This window comes from Stenella coeruleoalba (genome assembly GCF_951394435.1).
Source record: "Stenella coeruleoalba genome assembly, chromosome: 13".
Lineage (NCBI taxonomy): Eukaryota > Metazoa > Chordata > Mammalia > Artiodactyla > Delphinidae > Stenella > Stenella coeruleoalba.
In genome coordinates, this window is record NC_137159.1 from 42,471,664 (window position 1) to 42,491,135 (window position 19,472).

Genomic DNA, 19,472 nt, shown 5'->3' on the forward strand with positions numbered 1-19,472 from the left:
TGATACATGTGGTGTCCTTTGACAGAGTTGACTCTGAACTTTGAAAATGATCTCTTTTGGCTTTTAGAACGCTATCAGCACCAGTAGCAACTTACAGTTGTATGACTTTTTCTTAGTGTTCCTCTTTGAATCCTCTTCCTTCATACCCCTTCAAATGCTACATGGCTCCTTAGAGTTTTATTCTTGACTTTTCCTCTTCTCATTTGTTATACTGTTTCTGGGTGAGCTCCTCAGCTGACAGAACATCAACTACTGAATTCATGGATTTATGGGTCAAGACCCAAACCTGTATGTCTAATGAGCGTCCTTTAGGAATTTCAAAATGACCACTGGTACAAAGATCTCATTTATTTCTACTTTCACTCTCTATCCCAGCCTCCTCAATCTGCTTCTCCTATAATATCCCTCAGTTTGATCATTTGTACCACTGTCCTTACCTAAACTAGAATCTTAATCTCTAATTTTTTTCTTCCCCAGTCATGAATAATCAATCATTAATTGCCACCTCAGAAATGGAGGCTGGATTCTTTACCTCCTTCCTACCTAACAGGCTTTTGAATTCGATTATTGGTCCTGAAGCAGCCTCATTACCAACTTCCTGACACTTATTCCTCCTTCTCATAGTTCATTCTCCACTCATAGCTCATGGTACTACTGTAAATTATCTTTTTAAAAATAAATACATAAATTTTAAGTATGGTCATGTGTATTGGCTGCTCACTGCCTACGGGCCAATGTTCAGATTCTTTGTCTTGTCAGGGAAGGTGCATCATGACATATCTTCAGTGATAGGTTCTATGCCCCAGCCTAACTGAACTTCCTCAAATACACTGTGTCCTTTCACACTTTCTAGAATATTCTCTTGCCTCTGCCTAAAGGTTCTTCTCTCTTTTTTTCCCTTTCTTCTGTCTATTGTGCTCTTTTTCATAATTCCAAATTCATATTAAAGGTTGCTTTCCCTATAATGCCTTAATCAGTTCTACTAAAGAGTTGGTTATTTTCTTATCTATGGTACCCTAAACGCAAGGACAACATTTAGAAAACTTTAGCATATAGTTTATGAACTATGAATTTGTGAATTTGTCTCCCATACTGAACTTGAGGTTCTTAAGGATGTAGGTGTTTTTTAAAGTATTATTTCTCATATTTTCCTGAGATTTAAAAAAAGATGCTCAACATGTTGATTAAAAAGATCCTTTTTTTCTACATGAGGGATAAAAATGAAATGTAGTCAATCTTTAGACTTACAAGACAGACACTCAGCAGTGGTTCACAGGGATGTCCATTGTTCCTTAAAACAGATTTTAGAAGATTTTTGCTGGCCAGCTCTAACATATAAAGGACACATAATCATTGAGATATGTTGCAACTTTAGAATGGACCTACAGTGGGTATCTCTAGCCTTTATTAAAACAAAATTCATTCAGATTATCTCACTTTAATGACTGCATAACTAAGCACACTACTCTTAAAACCAATATGTCAGAGTAAATTGTACCTATGGGTAAAATTTCTATGGAAAGTATGGCATTTCACTGTCCATGGAATTTAGATGGGTCTTTTCATCTTAGTTTCAAAGTTTGAAGAGGTTGATCTATGAGTTTTACTTTTGTCTGCACTGATTGTCTTGCTCCTAAAAAAGACTACATTTTTAGCTTTGAAGTCTAGATCCTGATTTACCCAAAGAAGAGGATAAGAGAAACTGCTTCTGTTGGGTTTTCATTTACAGAACAACCTGACCTGATTTTGAAGCTGAGTGAGTGGGAAGGAGATAATTTTCAATCCCTGTTAATGCCATTTGGATGACTAGGGCACTGTCCCCCTAAAAATGGAACCAACAAAAACTTCACAAAATCCTAATAGCAGTCATCCAGTTATCTTTTCAATCATACCCTGTATCAGAGATAGATTATTAAAAAAAAGCCAGACCATTAGTAAATCTTCATGCCCCTTTCCCAAATCGGTCAGCTCCTCTGTAAAATATAATGATTTCCTCAATAACAACCCCTGCTGTTTCTTCTCTAAGGAAAGTTTGCAACATCAAAATGAAAATAAGTAAGAAATTGAAATGGCTGTAACATTCTACCAGATATGAAGTTAAACTTGTTCCTCAGCTTGATAATAATATGACTTCTTTCAAGGAAACACCGATTTTACAAGTAGATAACTTTGGCTTTTAAAAGTAGCATTTATTACACCAGAATTGTCCATGTTTCTCTTTTCACAAAAGATACTACTGTGTTGGTACTACTGTATATCAACACCCATACTATACTAGCTAAGGGGCAGAACAATCATTTGTCTTAACAGCTATTTAAAATAGTTAATATCAGAGACTTCTGCCCCATAAATTGAAATATTGAAGATAAAAGAAAATAGAAAATAAATAATGTTGATAAATATATTACTTGCATTGTCCAGCCCCAGTTACAGTGCTCAGTTATGGAAATATATCTTGATTAAGTTTTATTTTTAGTCACATAATAGGGTGCATTATGAATGCTAAAACTGTCTTGAGCTGTATATTTTAAGAATCAGCATTTTGGAAACACATGTAGAGTTTTAGCTTAGGAATTGTGCTTATATGTACGAGCATATAAGTGATAACCCTTCAGCAAATGCCAAAAATAGCAAAATAACATATTTATAATATCTTAATGTTAGATTTTATTTTTATTAATATTAATTGATACTTCTTGTCATTTTAAGTATTCATCCATGGAATTACATTTCTGTCTTATATGAATAGTGTGAGCCTTCCTTAATAAATAAGAACTTATAGGTTGATAGACTGAATAGGCAAATGGGTGATGGTCAGACTATATATAAAAATAGAACCCTCACCCATAACCTTCAGCAACCAACCCACAAAGCCAAACCATGATCTGCAGCAACCAGTCCAGGAAGACAGACAACAACCCCTGTAGCAAGTAGCCCCAAATGGCCAGGACTTCATGAATAACTGACAGCTTCCCTACTTTCTGCCCCCACGTCCAACTTAGGACCGACTGGAAAAAGTCAAATATACTCCCCTAAACAATTACATAGGATGCCCTGATTTTAGTTAGCCTTCCTCCAGCTTCCCATGCCAACAGCTTCCAGTCAGGGCATACCTGAAGCCTTCTCTCTTCTTTTTTCTACTGTAAATCTTTCCCACTCCTCTGTCTTCCTTTGAGTCTCTGTCAGATTCAAGTAATGGTGCCTGACTTCCTTTCTATAGCAAGGTTATTTAGATCATTTTCATTTATTTACATAAAATTATTGAAATCTCTTATTTCCCACTCTGCTTCACCAGTGTTAAATATCTACTGTAATAAATTCACTGGTTGTAATTTTCATAAATGTTTTTAATAGTCTCTCTCTTTATAGTTTTATATCATATGTGTATATCTGTGAATATTACTTAGTATGGCTTGGCAGGTTTTTAAAATTCATATATTTATTATCATAAAGTTATCATTCTTAATTTTTTTCAATCTTTGTTATGTTTTGCAAACTCTCCATATTAGTAAATGTAGCTGATTTAAACTACAGTATAATATTGAAACCTATAAACATATAAAATCAATTTTTCTATTAATGGACATTTCAATTTTTCCTTGTTTTTAAAATTAACAATGCTGTAATAAATTTCCTTATACGTTTCTTCTTGTTCACATTTCTCTTATATGTGTTAATATCTAAGTTTATCTCCATAATGTTAAAAAATCACCTGTACACCCAGTGCTTCCAAGTAAGCACAATCCTGACTTTCCTTTTTATGTTTTTTTTATTTTTTTGCTCTTTAGTCACTAAATCTATGATGTATTTATTCCAATGGTAGCATATTTTCTAAAAACAAAACTCGCAATTGAACAAATGTGTCCCAGTGCCTGTGCAAGTGCAGATGCCTACAGCAAGCTGAAATCTTATAAAAAACAAAAATCTCAGATATGCTTGACAAGTGAATGTCCAGCTGTCATCACCCTATTCCACTGCCATACCCATTTTTTCTTACTGCTTTTCAATTGTCAGGAGGCACTGATTTTCATCCAGTTTCAACAGGGCTTCAAGTCAATAAGGTAAAGGCTGGGAAAGATTATGTCAATGAAATCAGCTTAAAAGATTGCAGTGTGTATTTCTCAAAAGAAAGCAATTTTCTGGGGACTTTATAGGTTTTTGTATCTGGTCTTCCTTTAAGGCAATAGTACTGACACAAGAAGAACTCTCCATATCCCACTTTATCCTGTGAATATGAATATGCTTATAACAGAACTTATTTGTGGTATTTTATCCAGTGAAAGATTTTAAAGGCTCATACTCAGTCATGCTTTAGTTTGGGGTGGCCATACGAAGGAGCCACTGCAGAGAGCACTTTGGTTCAACATCATTCATAGTTTGCTAGAGAAGAAGAGAGAAGGGAAAAGTAGTATGTAAGAGACTGAAATTGTTCAAAATTCCCATTATGGAAGTACTGAAAATTAAATTAACGAGCTTAGAAGTAAAGTTTCAATGTCATTAAGTGTAAAAAACTAGTTAATTTTTCTGTGTTAGAGATATGTATTATATACCTCAATAATATTGATTAAAATAGTATTTTGGTTCTTTGTATCTTTTGCATATTTATATAGCTATGTCTATCTAAACATATAAAGCATGTGGAAAACAAAAATGCTATTTTAATCAATATTACCAAGGTATATAATGTACATATATTTGTCTTAAACATACAGTTTGATGAGTTTTGACAAAAGTGTACACTCCTGTAACCACCACTGCAATCGGGATATAGAATATTTTTATCACCCAAGAGAGTTTTCCTGTGTCCTTTGCTATCCCCCGAAGCCCACTTCATACCCTGCTCCTCCACCACTGGCCTCCTAGCAATCATGAATTTGCTTCGTATCACTACAGATGAGTTTCTCCATTCCTAGTCTAGCACACAAATGAAATTTTACAGTCTGGGCTCCTTTGCATCTGACTTCTACTAGCATGCTTTAGCAACTCAAACATGTTGTGCATGTACCGTAGTTTGTTTCTTTTGATTGTTGAGTTGTGTGCCATTATATGGATATACCAGAATTTGTTTATCCACTCACTAGTCCATGGACATTTGAGTTGTTTTCAGTTTGGGGCCAATAGGAGTAAAGGTGTTATGCTTATTTAAGTATAGGAATTTCCATGAACATAGTTATAATTTTGTTTTATTCTCTTGAGTAAATACGCATGTGTGGAACTCCTGTGTCACGTGGTAATTGTATATTGCAATTCTATGTGAAACTACCTGTTTTATAAAGTGGTTGTACCATTTTATGTTTTGAACATCAGTGAATGAAAATTCCAGTTGCTTCACAACATTCTTGACAACACTAGGTGTTTTTGGTCTTTTTAATTTTAGCCATTATACTAGGTGTATAGTGGTTTTAACTTGCATTGTCCGAGTTGTAATTGTATTGAACATCTTTTCATGTGCTTATTGGCTTACATATCTTTTTTTGGAAGTACCTGTTTGAATATATTGACAAATTTACATACAGTGAAATATACTTGCTTTGCTATAGTGTTCAATGAATTTTGACAAAGGCGTACAGTTGTATAATCAATACCAGAATCAATATGTAGAACAGTAGTATTGCTGTAAAAATACCCTCATAATATCCGTTGATTGTTTTTTTGACCAACTTTAATTGGGTTGCTTGCTTTCCTATGTTTGAGTGGTAGAAGATAAAAGAAGTATATATATTTACTATATATATATATATATATATATATATATATATACACACACACACACACACTGTCCAAGAAACCAGTCCTTCTACTGAAATAAATATTGTAAATTCTTGCCTTTTAATTTTTTAATATTGGCTTTTACAGAGCAGAAATTTAAATTTTGATATTCAGTTTAACATTTCTTTGTGCTTTACAGTTTGCACGCTTTAACAAACTTACCTGATTTTGCAAAAATAATATCCTATGTTTTCTAAAATAGTTTTAACTTACTATACTTTTATATTATTTAGAGTTTTTGTGGGGAAGGAGGTCTAACAAGAGGTAAAATCAAAGTTGTTGTGTTTTTTTGTTTTCAAATGGATATCCAGTCCACTTGCCTTATTCCCTGTCGTTGAGAGAAAGCTTTCAGTGTTTTATCATTAAGTAGATGTTCACTGTTTTTTCTTGGTAGATGCCGTCCGTTTTTCTACTTTTCTGAGACTTATCATAAATAGGTTTATAATTTTGATAAATGCTTTCTCTGCATCAATCGAGATTATCATATGGCTTTTCTCCTTTATTCTGTTAATGTGGTAAATTAAATTGACTTGGTTTTCTAATGTCAAACTGACCTTTCATTGCTAAGGTTAATTCCACATGGCTGGGTTCAATTTGCTGTTATTTTGCTAAGGATATTTGAATGTATATTCATGAGTAAGTTAGTTTATAATTTTCTTTCCTTATAATGTCTTTGTCTGGTTTTGACATTAGGATAATACTGGCCTATTAAAATAAGTTAGAAAACATTCTCTCTTTTTTTTTTCTGAAAGAGTTTTTGGTAGGATTATTATTATCTTTTCCCTAATGTTTAACAGAATTTCTAGTAAAGCTATCTGAATTTGCAGTTAACTTTATGCCAAGGTCTTTAATTGTAATTCAGTATCTTTAATTTATTTATAGGCCATTGAGATTTGCATCTATTCTTGAATAAGTGTTACTAAAGGAGTCTTTCCAAAAATGTTTTTATTTCATATAGGTTGTCAAATCTCGTTGAATTAGACCATATTTGTTTAATGAAATTCCTGATATGTTTGGGTTTAAGTATATCATCTTGGTATTATTTTCCTTGTTTCCCAGTGTTCTTTGTTACTTATATTTTGTTTTCCTTGTTTCTTTTGATTATTTTTAATATTTTATCATGAAATTACTTTTAATATTCTCTAAATATTCTTTTGCTGTCATAATTTACAGTGATGTTCTGACTTTAATCTTGATATGGTCATTTCGGTCTTCTCTATTTTATTTTTCTTAGACTAGATAGATATTTATCAATATTATTGATCTTTAAGAAACCAGCTTTTAGTTTCATTGGTTTTCCTCTTTTGTCTACTATCTTAATGATTTACATTTTTGACTTTATTATTTCATTTCTTCCACTAACTAAAGTTTTATTTGTTCTTCCTTTTCTAGTTTCATATAGCAGATGCTTAAATGATTAATTTAGACCATTATGGTTCCCAATATAAATATTTTGAGTTATGAATTTCCCTCTAATCACTGTGTTAGTTTCATCTCACAATTTTGGTATTTTGTGTTTCAATAGTGTTCAATTCAACATATTTTCTAATACCCCTAGTGATTTCTACTTTGATCCATGGGCTGTCTTACAAGTGCTCTTTCTGTCTCCAAATATGTAGAGATTTTCTAGGTGTCTTTTTGTTATAAATTATAACTATAATTTAATTCTATTTTGGCCTGACTATGTTGAGATTTGTTTCATGAACTAGTGTATGATAAGTCCTGTGAATGTTACATGTTCACCTGAAAGGAATGTATACTCTGCTTACCGTAAATATATTTAAATTACCATATTATCCTCTACATGGACTATAATAATATTATTTAGAGGATACTGTGATAAAATTTTAGCAACATTCTTTCTGTACTCTTTTCCATCTTTTGTACTATTATCATCATACCTTCTACTTCTACATATGTTATAAAAGACATGTTATGTTTTTGTTATTTTTGCTTTAAACAGTTAGTCACCTTTGAAGGCAAATAAAGTTAAAATTGTCTTCTGTTCCTCGTGTACTTACCATTTCCAGAACTCTTCATTCATGTATAGAACCAGTTTCCATCTGCTGTCATTTGCTTTCCACTAGAAGAGCTTCTTTTAACATTTCTTGTAGTACAGGTCTGCTGGAGAAAATTTTTCTTTATTTTTCTCTTCAAAAGATATTCAGAAGATTAGTGAAACCTCTAGAGAAGGTTTGTTGAGTTTGTGTGCCATAGTTTTATCACTTTAAAAATATTGTTTTGGGCTTCGCTGGTGGCGCAGTGGTTGAGAGTCCACCTGCCGATGTAGGGGACACGGGTTCGTGCCCCGGTCCGGGAAGATCCCACATGCCGCAGAGCGGCTGGGCCCGTGAGCCATGGCCGCTGAGCCTGCACATCCGGAGCCTGTGTTCTGCAACGGGAGAGGCCACAACAGTGAGAGGCCTGCGTACCGCAAAAAAAAAAAAAAAAAATATATATATATATATATATGTATGTATACACACACACACACACACACACACACACACACACACACACACACACACACACACACACACATATAGTTTCATTGACTTCTGGATTATTTTGTTCCCAAGAAGAAGTTGCAATCATAATATGTTTTTCCCTGTATGTAATGTGTCTTTTTTCCTCTCCCTGTTTTTTAAATGTTCTCTTTATCATGGATTTTTATTTGGTTGATCTGTCCTTTCTTCATATTTTGTCACTTTACTAGCATAATGTGGTGATATTATTATAATAACAGAATAAAAGTGTTCCCTCCATTTAAAAAAATACCCTGTGATATTATAGCATGACCTTGAATTCCTCAAAGAAAATTGATCTCCTTTTATTCTTTCTCAGGAGAATTATCTGCTAAAGTGGACATTTCAACAAGAATGAGAGAGCCAAGCCAGGAAATAGCTTTTCATTTTTTGGAATTTTATTCCTTTAACTAATTAATTTTATTCCTTTAACTAATTAATGACAATCACCAGCTGGATAACCTGTGTTTTTCACTGATTTCAAATGTATTGAGGTCTCTCAAAATGCATGGGATTTTCAGTTTTAGGTTGGAAAAGAGAATGAACACTATTATTGCAATTAATGTATTTCCAATTGCTCAGAGAATTTTAAAGCCTCTGTTTGTATAACACCAAATATAAGTAGTGTGATTCAAAAGGCCCTCCCAAAACCACTCCACCTAAATGACAGTTTTAATAGTAGTAGCTTGTCGCCATGTATTGGGTGTATCGATGACTCCCATATTTCTTATTCATGGTGCTTATTCACGGCACATAATACAAGACGTACACAGTTTGTACCTACCCTTATTACTTTGGGTTCAATAGGTGGAAAACTGCCTCCTTCACAGTAGAGCAGAGAGGAAAAGCTGCCCTATCTATTAGTGGAAGGGTCCCCGGCAACAGTCCTTGGGTCCGAGGCCTGCCAGGAACCGGCCGCACAGCCGGAGGTGAGCAGCGAGCAAGGGAAGCTTCATCTGCCGCCCCCCATCACTCCCCATCGCTCGCGTTACCACCTGAAACGTTCCCTCCCACCCCCACCTCCATGAAAAAATTATCTTCCACGAAACTGACCCCTGGTGCCAAAAAGGTTGGGGACCGCTGTATTAGTGAATCATTGGAGTCAACTGACAGAAGGTTGCCTGTATTGTCTTAGACTGAAAGGGAATTATATAGGATGGGGGAAGAATCCCAGTTCAGAGAGAAGAATGTGAGAAATGATATATTTATTACTGTCCTATTGCTGTTATAACTGTTAGTGGCTTAAAACAACACAAATTTACCTTACAATTTTGCAGGTCAAAAGTCTGAAGTCAGTTCCACTGGGCTAAAGTCAACATGTCAGCGGCACTGGCTGCTTCTGGAGGCTCTGAAGGGAGAATCTGATTTTTCCCTTTCCTAGCTTCCGGGCGATTCCTGCATTCCTGGGCTCATAACCTCTTTCTTGCACCACAGCAATCCAGTTACCACATTTCCTACACCTCTTCTATAGTTAAATCTCCCTCTTCATTGCTTTTTTTTTTTTTTTTTGTGGTACGCAGGCCTCTCATTGTTGTGGCCTCTCCCGTTGCGGAGCACAGGCTCCGGACACGCAGGCTTAGCGGCTATGGCTCACGGGCCCAGCCGCTCCGCGGCATGTGCGATCTTCCCGGACCGGTACACGAACCCGTGTGCCCTGCATCGGCAGGCGGACTCTCAACCACTGCGCCACCAGGAAAGCCCTTCATTGCCTTTATAAGGACACTTGTGGTTACATTGAGGGCCCAACCAGATAATCCATGCTAAACTTTTCAAGATCCTTAATTTAATCATATCTACAAAATCCCAATTGCTGGGCAAATAAAATTCATAAGCTTCAAGTTTTAGAACCTGGATAACTTTGGAGGCCATTATTCAGCCTGCCACAGTGTGGTTCTATCTTTGCCTAAATGCAGTAGGATTTTTCTCCCATGAAAAATTATTTATATAACATGACTTGTGATTATTTAGTAAAGTAAGTATAATCCCCAAAACACTTTTTAAAATTTGTGCTATCTATAATTAAAGAATAGTTAAGCCATGCTTTTCATAAAACTTGATCTTAATTTATCAAAGTGGAATTGGCATTTTACTGACACGTCTCTTCTCAACACTTGATTAACTGTCCCATTTTTCAGTGCCATTTCAAATTTAAACCAGTTATATTGATCCACCCTACTCCAATATGATCTCGTCCTAACTTTAATTACATCTGCAAAGACCCTATTTTCAAGTAAGATCACATCTGAGGTAGTGAGGGTTAGTGTATATATATATATATGAATTTGGGGGGCACATAATTCAACCCATAACAGACTGTGAGATGGAAAACCATTGACTTAAACCAGCCCCTGTTTTTTATAGATGAGAGAGTGGAGCCCAAGCAGGTTTGAGGCCCTAGTGAAGATCACACAGTGAGTGATACAGGTCTAGCTGATGTGATAAATCGAGACTCCTAATTCCCACTCCAGGGGTCTTTCTCTGTTATTTGAATTGACTCTGTTTTGGATAATTAGGAAGAAAATCTGACATTTCTTGTCTGATTTCAGCTGGTGCATACTCTGGATATGCAAGTTTTAAATAAGTAGCAGAGCCTGACTTTAACATTATCTGACAAGAATTTCAGCCCAAGAGAACGCTGTGAGATTGCTTCATGAAAAGAATCTGGCAGCTCATCCCATCTCAATTGTAATTCCAAAGAAATTGCCCATCAATTTTATATATGCCCTTATTTGTGCCAAACAACTTTATCATATCAGACGCAGCAACAATGATTAATTTACTTATACTGCACTCAGTAAGCCATCAGGGTAGTATCTCACCCTTTTTTTCATCTACAGTATTTCTAGAGAGTGCCTTCCTCTCTAAAACTTTCCCAAGTTTAATAAAAATGTCTATTATAAAAACGATTTAGCAGCTTATAAGCATAGTCCTGAGAGCTATCTTCAGAAATTATCAGAAACCTTGGCATAGAATTCAGACAGATAATAAGGATTTAAAATACTTTTCGTGTATTTTACTTTTAAAATTTACTTTTTAAAATACTTTTTCGTGTATTATTCGTACTAATTTGAAATGCCAAGTAAGTGGCACCAACATTATTTAGATTCCTTCCATCATCACTTTTCTTTTATGTCAGTTAAAAAATCAAGAGATTTATTTATAGAGGTCAAAGTTTGTGTTGGTTTGTAATTTACAATGCTCAGTATGAAACTAGTTAATACTATACAGAACAACTGGGATTGTGCTTCCTGGAACTTCTAAGTACTTTTCATAGAAACAGCATAGGCCTAAGCAAAATTAGATTTCAGTTGGTGTTGAGACCAAAAAAGTATCTCCTGACCCTCAGTGTAGTTCTTTCCCCGCTCCATATTCATTACGAATGAAACTGGGAACATGGAGGGTAGACACTAACTTGTCATACTCAGCGTCATGGGGAACCAAGGATGCAGTGGGATTCAGGCTCGTTTAAGTGTTTATTTATTTATCTCTTCCTCTATGGTGCCCAAGTTTTTCTTATCAAACTGTGAAATTAGATTTGATTCCTATCACAAGTCAAATACTGGGGAGTGTTAAGAAACTTGGTACAACTGCAGAACTCTTCATCATTTCAGGTTTAAATACCCTTAGGATAACCCAAGGATAGCCCATCTGAATCCATCACACCAGTCATTTATTCGCTGCAGTGAATAAATTTACTTTCAGTTTCCAGTAGGATAGCTTACTCATTTTTTAAAAATACAAATATTACAGAGTACTATTCTCCAAGTCAGAAAAATAAGGATCTTTTTAAAAAGTTAAATATACATGTTTTTCTTAATATCTTGAATTTTGAAGTGTTGAAAATAATTAAATGTTCAAAATCAAATTTTGATCAGTTTTAGTAAGATGTTTTTAATGTAGAAAATTGGCATTTTCATGAAAATGGTATGTAATTACTAATAGTATTTGCTGCTTAGGAATAATAATTTGACAAACTAAAATATTTTAATCAGAGAAGATAGAGAACTGTAGGGGAACAAAATTTACCACCCCAGAATGTCTCTAGCATGTAGATTATTTTGAGCTGAAAATAATCAAAGCCCAAAGAAAGGCTCAGGACAACACTTTGAGCTTCCCCCTAACTGCCTCAAAGAACACAGACAGAGAACGAGAGTGATCACCATAGATATAATAACTCTAATATGAACTAGATGTGTAGACAGGGAGGAACCTAGCAAAGTCTGTTTGTTAAAATTCCTCTCTGTGTCCCATTGTCTCTGCATGGCCCAGAAAACATTTGTTACCAGACACTTGCTTTTCCATCTTCATGTGAATTTCCTACCCTGTGAAGTCCCAAACCATTACCCCCAACATCTTTTGTCTTTAGCTGAAGATGGTGTTTAAGGCGATGGATTCAGCCATTTTGGCAAGTTATTCAGTTCTCCTGGGTCTCTTCCATGTAAACAAGTTATTAAACTTCTGTTTGATTTTCTTCTAATAATCTGTCTCATGTCATTTTAATTCTTAGATCAGCCAGAAGAACCTAGAGGAGTAGAGGAAAATTCCTTCCTCCTTGACAGAATGTTTTCACACAAGCACCCTCAAGTCAATTAAATATCATTAAAAAATAGCTTTTATTTAAAATAATGTCTTGAATTTTTGAAATATCTGAGATTAAATTATGAGGAAGACAAATCTTTTCATACCTAAACAACATCCTTTGCTCATTATTTTGTCAAGTAGAACTTTTCTTTTTCTCTTCTTTTTTAAACGTTCATAGAACAACAAGGAGGTGTAAATTCCAGGCTGGTAACTGTGCTTGCCAATAAACAGCATTTGCAAAATATATCACAGTTGTTCATTTTCCTCTGAGAGTCCTTTGACTGCCCTCTGTTCTTTAGGAAATCGTTTTCTTACTATCTGCCCAAAATGGGAAGTACCTAAGAAACCTGTAGAATTATTTCCCAAGGAAGTTCCTTTATATATATAGCTTGCAGAAACTATAAAACAAAGAATGTTGCCCACTGTCCAGTTCTACAAGAATGGAGTCATTAGCCCCTACAGTTACTGACCTGTAAGACACCCTGAAAGGAATTCAAGGCAAAGATAAGGATGAGGCACTCTATGCTCTAGGAAGACAGGCATTACTGTCCCATAGATAACTAGAAACATTTCAGGAGAAAATGTTTATGAACCTGGATTCTTATATCTTCCCATATTTAGAAGAGCAGTGAAATCACTAACTGAGATATCTGCTCCTCCTGACCAGCAATAACCTTCTACCAAGATGTGTGCTTGATGGCACACACTCCTTTGCCAAAATCAGACGTATATACTGGTCTGCCCCACCTCCAACACAGACACTTCTTTGGAGCAGCTCCGATGCCTCCTGGGCTATCGTCCTCAGTAAGTCCCCAAATAAAACTGAAACTCACAGCTCTCACTTTGTGGGGTTGTTTTTTCAGTAGACAAAGCAAAAGTGTGAATGCTATAAGCAAGTGAAACGTGATTGAGTAGTATTCCTCAGATATTTTCTAAAAGATTTAAAAACTGCAAAGGGACATAAAATTTACTCAGAATCAATTTCTTAGGAATATATGGGAGCTAAATTTCTTTCCCAAACTCATAAATTTGAAATTTCCCCTGATGAGTTTTGAGAAATGCAAATACTGTACTGGAGAAGCAGAATAGATTTGTGGAGTGGGAAAACTTAGGGAATTTACTTAAAAAAGTATCTTGAGTGTGACCTTGACTGAGTGGAGTCATATAAAAGGAGTTAAGTCCCTTAAGAACTGTCTAGCTGGTTTGTCTCTACCAACTCTGGATGTGATATAACCCAAGTTGTTTTCAGCCTAGATATTGGAACTGCCTCATTAATGGCGGAGACATTAAAAGATCAGAATAAATGACCCCTAGGGCCTTCTAATCACCTCTCCCATCTGATCCCTACTTCTAGCCTGGAGGTGGTAGATCCATTGTCAATTTAAACCATCGTTGCCATAAGCATTTTGAGATAGCATTATAATTGTTCAAAAATGTTCAATTTTCTGTCGGCAAAATGTGGCTTATTTTTTCAAGATAACAAGGCACATTTTATTATTTTTTTCTTCCCCAGTGTAATTTCAGGAAGGCTTATATTTTAGGAAATCTTTGTATTTGTTTCTTAAAAATCTTTGCTACTTCTTCCAACATTGATATATAGATAGGCTTGTTGGAGAGAATAGAGGTTTATTAACCTTGCTCTCATCAATTGAAACTCAGACAGTCATGTAACTGTTGGCGTTTGGCAAAGTGGACATAGAGTGTACAAAGGAAGTGACAAGGAAAATGATAGAAAACTGGATTAAAAGGGAAGAAAACTTCTTCCTTCAAAACAGAACACCCTTGAAGGTGTTGGAGCTGTATCAGATTGAGAAGGTGATTTCTTAAAGTTCTATTTTTGGTTTCACCTTACCTTGGAGAATGACAAAGGCAAAAGTGGGTGTTGTCCTATACACTGAGAATTTTCTTAGTGTATTAATTGACGTTCTTTGGAGTGCAGGTATCAAAACCCATGTGAAATAATTTAAACTCATCAGAGAAATTTATTTAAACTTGCAGGGGATGTCTCACTGAACCAAAATACAGAGATATAACTAGGATTTCTTTTACTATTAAATGTTTTTGTTTACTTAACACTGCATCTAGGAAATCAATCCATATCAGACCATGTGGATCCTTGCAGTTATTTTAACAGCTGCATAATTCTTGGCTGTGTGAGACCCATCACAGTGTTTGTACCCAGCCTCCTGTGGATGGGTATTGATATTTTCCCAATATTTGCTCTTACATGTAATGTCATCACAAATACCTTGTGCATGCATATGTTATTTTATAGTATGTAGTATGAATGAATTCATTTAGGATGAATTCTTAGGAGTAGGAAAGGGTAAGTTTGCATTAATTGTCAAATCCCTTCCATAGGTATGGTCCAATTATCTACTTCCAAAGGAGTAAATTAGGCTACTTCTTTCTTCGTAGCCTTGCCAACAGAGTGTGTTGTTTAGCTTTCAATATTTGGCTAATTTTAAGAGAAATTGTATCTGCACATTTTATTATGAGCAAAGTTGAATGTCTTTTCACATGTTATGACTGTAATTCTTATTTGGTGAACTGTCTTCACTATTTTGTGTGTCCGAGGGCCTACTTTTCTATAATAATTTTGGATTTGGGGCAGTTCTACCTTTATTTTTAAATGCTCATTATATATAAGGTAAATTATCCTGTTAATCTACTTTTCATGTGATATTTGTTGAAAGTATTTTTCTCTCAGTTTTTCTCTTTTCCTTATTAAAAGGTTTTCTTAAGTGGTTAAATTATCCATCTTTTCTTTTATGGCTTCTAAATTCCTAAATATACTTTATTTATTGATTTATTTGGTTGTGCCAGGTCTTAGTTGCGGCAGGCTCCTTAGTTGTGGCTCGCTGGCCCCTTAGTTGTGTTATGCAAACTCTTAGTTGCGGCATGCATGTGGGATCTAGTTCCCTGACCAGGGATTGAACCCATGCCCCCTGCATTGGGAGTGCAGGGTCTTAACCACTGCACCACTAGGGAAATCCCTAAATTTTAACAAAATATTAAAATGTCTTCCCCTACCCAGGTTATAAATTATAATTTTTTTTGCTTTAAATATATATATATATATGTGTGTGTGTATATATATATATATACTGTGATAAGAACACAACCTGAGATCTACCCTCCTAAAGAAACTTTAAGTGTAGTACAATACACTTGTAAAATGCAAATACTGTATTTTTAACCATAGGTACAATATTGTACAGCAGATCTCTAGAGCTTAGTCATCTTGCTTAACTGAAACGTTATGCCATCTTTGATTAGTAACTTCCCATTTCTCTCTCCCCCTACCTAGCCCCAGCCACCACTCTTCCACTCTTTGATTCAATGAATTTGACTATTTTAGATAGTCCATATAAGTAGAACCATGATTTACATTTATATCTCAGATCCATTTGGAAATTGTTTGTTACTAAAAACAAGTTAATAATTTAAGCTAGACTCCACTGGGCAATTCTTCTGTACTTGGCTAGGATCACTGATGCATCTGCACCCAACTCCCTGGCCCTTGTGGGACATTTGGTCTTGTCCAAAATGTCCATAAGACAGTTGGTCCATACCAAATGGTTTTGGACAGAACCAAGTATCAAGGACCTTTTGGTGCGGCTCAAATGTCTTATGGACATTTTGGACAGGCCAAATGTCTGCTAACTCATTCAACACACTCAACTGGGGTTGTTTACGTGGTAACTCAGCAGAGTTCTAAAAGTATAAACAAAAATGTGGGGACACATAGTTTTTGAGGGCAGGAGCCCACTGTGTCCCCCTTTGCCTGGCAAAGCAATAAAGCTATTCTTTTCTACTTCACCCAAAACTCTGTCTCCTAGATTTGATTCAGCACTGGTACACAGAGGCTGAGCTTTTCAGTTGCTCTCAAAAGAATGATTGTCTTTGGAAGGAAAAGGGAAGATCTTAAGATGGAGATAGTTTAGTTGTTTATTTCCATCACACAAGCTGCTGACCTCGGATTCTGCACGTCCTCAGGGAGTGCCTCTCTAAGGCCTTTTCCAAAAGGTGATTGGCACGCGAAGTCCTTCTAAAAGAGATAAGTAGCTTCTTAAAGTAAACTCAGAATAAATGGAGTACAAATTCTGTTTACTAAGTATTTCCTGGTTTATGGACACTAACGTGCAGCCTTGCATGGCATGGTCTTTGAGGAATGGAAGAAAGGAGAGGGAGAGGTTGAATTCTGTTCCTGTATCATTTGGGAAAGGTATTTGGAAGCTGCCCCAGATGGAAGATTACATCATTTCAGAGTAGTAACTCAAATCTGTAGAAATAGATGCTACCATGTAGGAGATGTGTTTACGTTAGAGACCAATGAGACATGTGAGAAGCTTTTGTTTGCAGTTAAAAAAAATTTTTTTTTGGCCGCACCTCGATGCATGCAGGATCCTAGTTCCCGGACCAGGGGACGAACCTACACCCCCTCCAGGGGAAGCAGAGTCTTAAACACTGGACCGTCACGGAAGTCCCTTGTATGAGAGACTTTTGAAAGCTTACGATAAAATTTGTTAAATTCTTTGTAATTTATTAAATCTGTAGAATTCCTTGCACTACACAAATTTTTCTGAGCAGTTTACTTCCTTTTTGCTAAATACACTTTGCATTTTGTGTGGTTGTATTTCAGAATCGCAAGGTTTTGCTGCTGCTGGTTATTCTAACCAAAGGCTTTTTCTTCCCCACTCTGAGGACAAACAGGAAGGCTGGATGCTTGAGCCAGTTGAGTCAAACAGTTTCCAATTCTTTTTATTTTTCCTCTTTCTCTCTTTTTTTTAAAAAAAATCTCTTCTTTCTGGGACTTCCCTGGTGGCGCAGTGGTTAAGAATCTGCCCAATGCAGGGGACATGGGTTCAAGCCCTGGTCTGGGAAGATCCCACAGGCCGCGGAGCAATTAAGCCCATGCACCACAACTCCTGAGCCTGCGCTCTAGAGCCCATGAACCACAACTACTGAGCCCATGTGCTGCAACTACTGAAGCCTGTGTGCCTAGAGAAGCCTCCACTGGCTGCAACCAAAAAAAAAAAAAATGTGTAAAGAACCTTCAGGCCGGTTTCAGAACTGATGCAATGTTGCCTCCCCTCAATTCTATTTGACTTGTCAAAGGAGGTCAAAAGGCCAGTCCAGTTTGAGGGGTGAAAAAATAGTCTCCATTTTTGGTGGAAGTAGCAGAAAAATTACATTGCAAAGAGGCATGGATTTAGGAAAGGAAATAATTTATGACCATTTAACACTTTAGTGCATAACTGGGGGTGTGGTGGACCCAGATCCTACTGTTCCCAGACCCAATTGTGCACATCTTTTTCCAATTATGTGTTCAGTAACGTCCCATTGGAATTGTGTTGATTACCATAGGACTGATTGCCATAGTGGGAGTATGTACTCCATGGTAATCAACAAGTGCTATAAACCAAGGCTGCCCCCCATCAAGGTGGTTTCCCAGCATATACTTCTACAATATAAATACTCTTCTAGAGATTTATCTGCACGTATATGTGCATATATATATTTCTTTTTACCAAAATTACATCATAAATATATGTTCTGTCTTGCAGTCTGCTGATTTTGGTCAGTAATTTTCACCATTTCATTTAAATAAAATTTCAGATCATCAACCATATTAAACATTTTTAATTGACATAAAATATCTTTTTTTATACCTGATTATACCTAAAAACCATATGCAGTGTGAAAAATTGTTAACTCTTCCTGAAAAAGATTTTGTTTATGATTTTTGAAATGTCATTTTCTATCATAGCACAGCAAAATTTGGCCTCAGTGTTCTCTTTCAGACATTTTGAACTCCTGACCGAGGTTTAAATTACGTTCTTTTCGTATCTGAGACAGCGTTGAGTAGTGGTTAATGTCTGAGGATCCTGTAGCTAGACTGCTGCTCTGCCACTCTCTAGCTCTGTGATATTAGACAAGTTATATAATCTTGCTGTTTCTCGTAGAGTTACTTTATGTGTAAACTGGGAATGATAAATACCATCACTAATTGATTGTAAAATGCACATTTTTCACTTTCTAATGTCTTCGTTATAGCTCACAATCAATGTAGTAGTTTATTTATCAGCTTCGTTTTCTTAGTGGCATATAGAAATGGTATATCTTAGATCTTACAATCAACGATACAATGGTATCTTAGATTAAATAAGTTATGATAAAGTTATGTACTTTCTAGAATGATGTCATCTTTAAATATTTATATTGAGAGAGAGAGAGAGATGAGCCTAGAACATTGATTAGCTCTAACTATTTTTGTTATTGATAATACTGATGTAGGGATAAATGAGAGCTTTTTAATAGAAATTTTCTCAAATTGATCATTAATATCTTATGATTTGTTAAAACAATTAAAATTTTAACAGAGCTATTAAATTCAAATTAACTTGAATTTTTTGGAGAGGGATATACTATTTTGAGTCATAAAATGAACTGTTTTTAAAAAAATAAATAATTCTTATGTGGATTTCTAAAAGTTGTAGGAACAGGTCAGCAAAGGCAAAACACTTACCAAAAGAACACTCCTGCAGGTACTGTTACAATATCACTGAGGAATTCATGCTCTAATTAGTACCA

The 19,472-nt window shown here is 35.6% G+C and overlaps 1 long non-coding RNA gene across 3 annotated transcripts in view; it reads left to right on the forward strand.

The window, feature by feature from the left end:
* Positions 1-19,472, forward strand: part of LOC307196118 — a 1,219,527-nt gene that overhangs the window by 480,566 nt on the left and 719,489 nt on the right. The gene's annotated exons all lie outside the window — the stretch shown is intronic.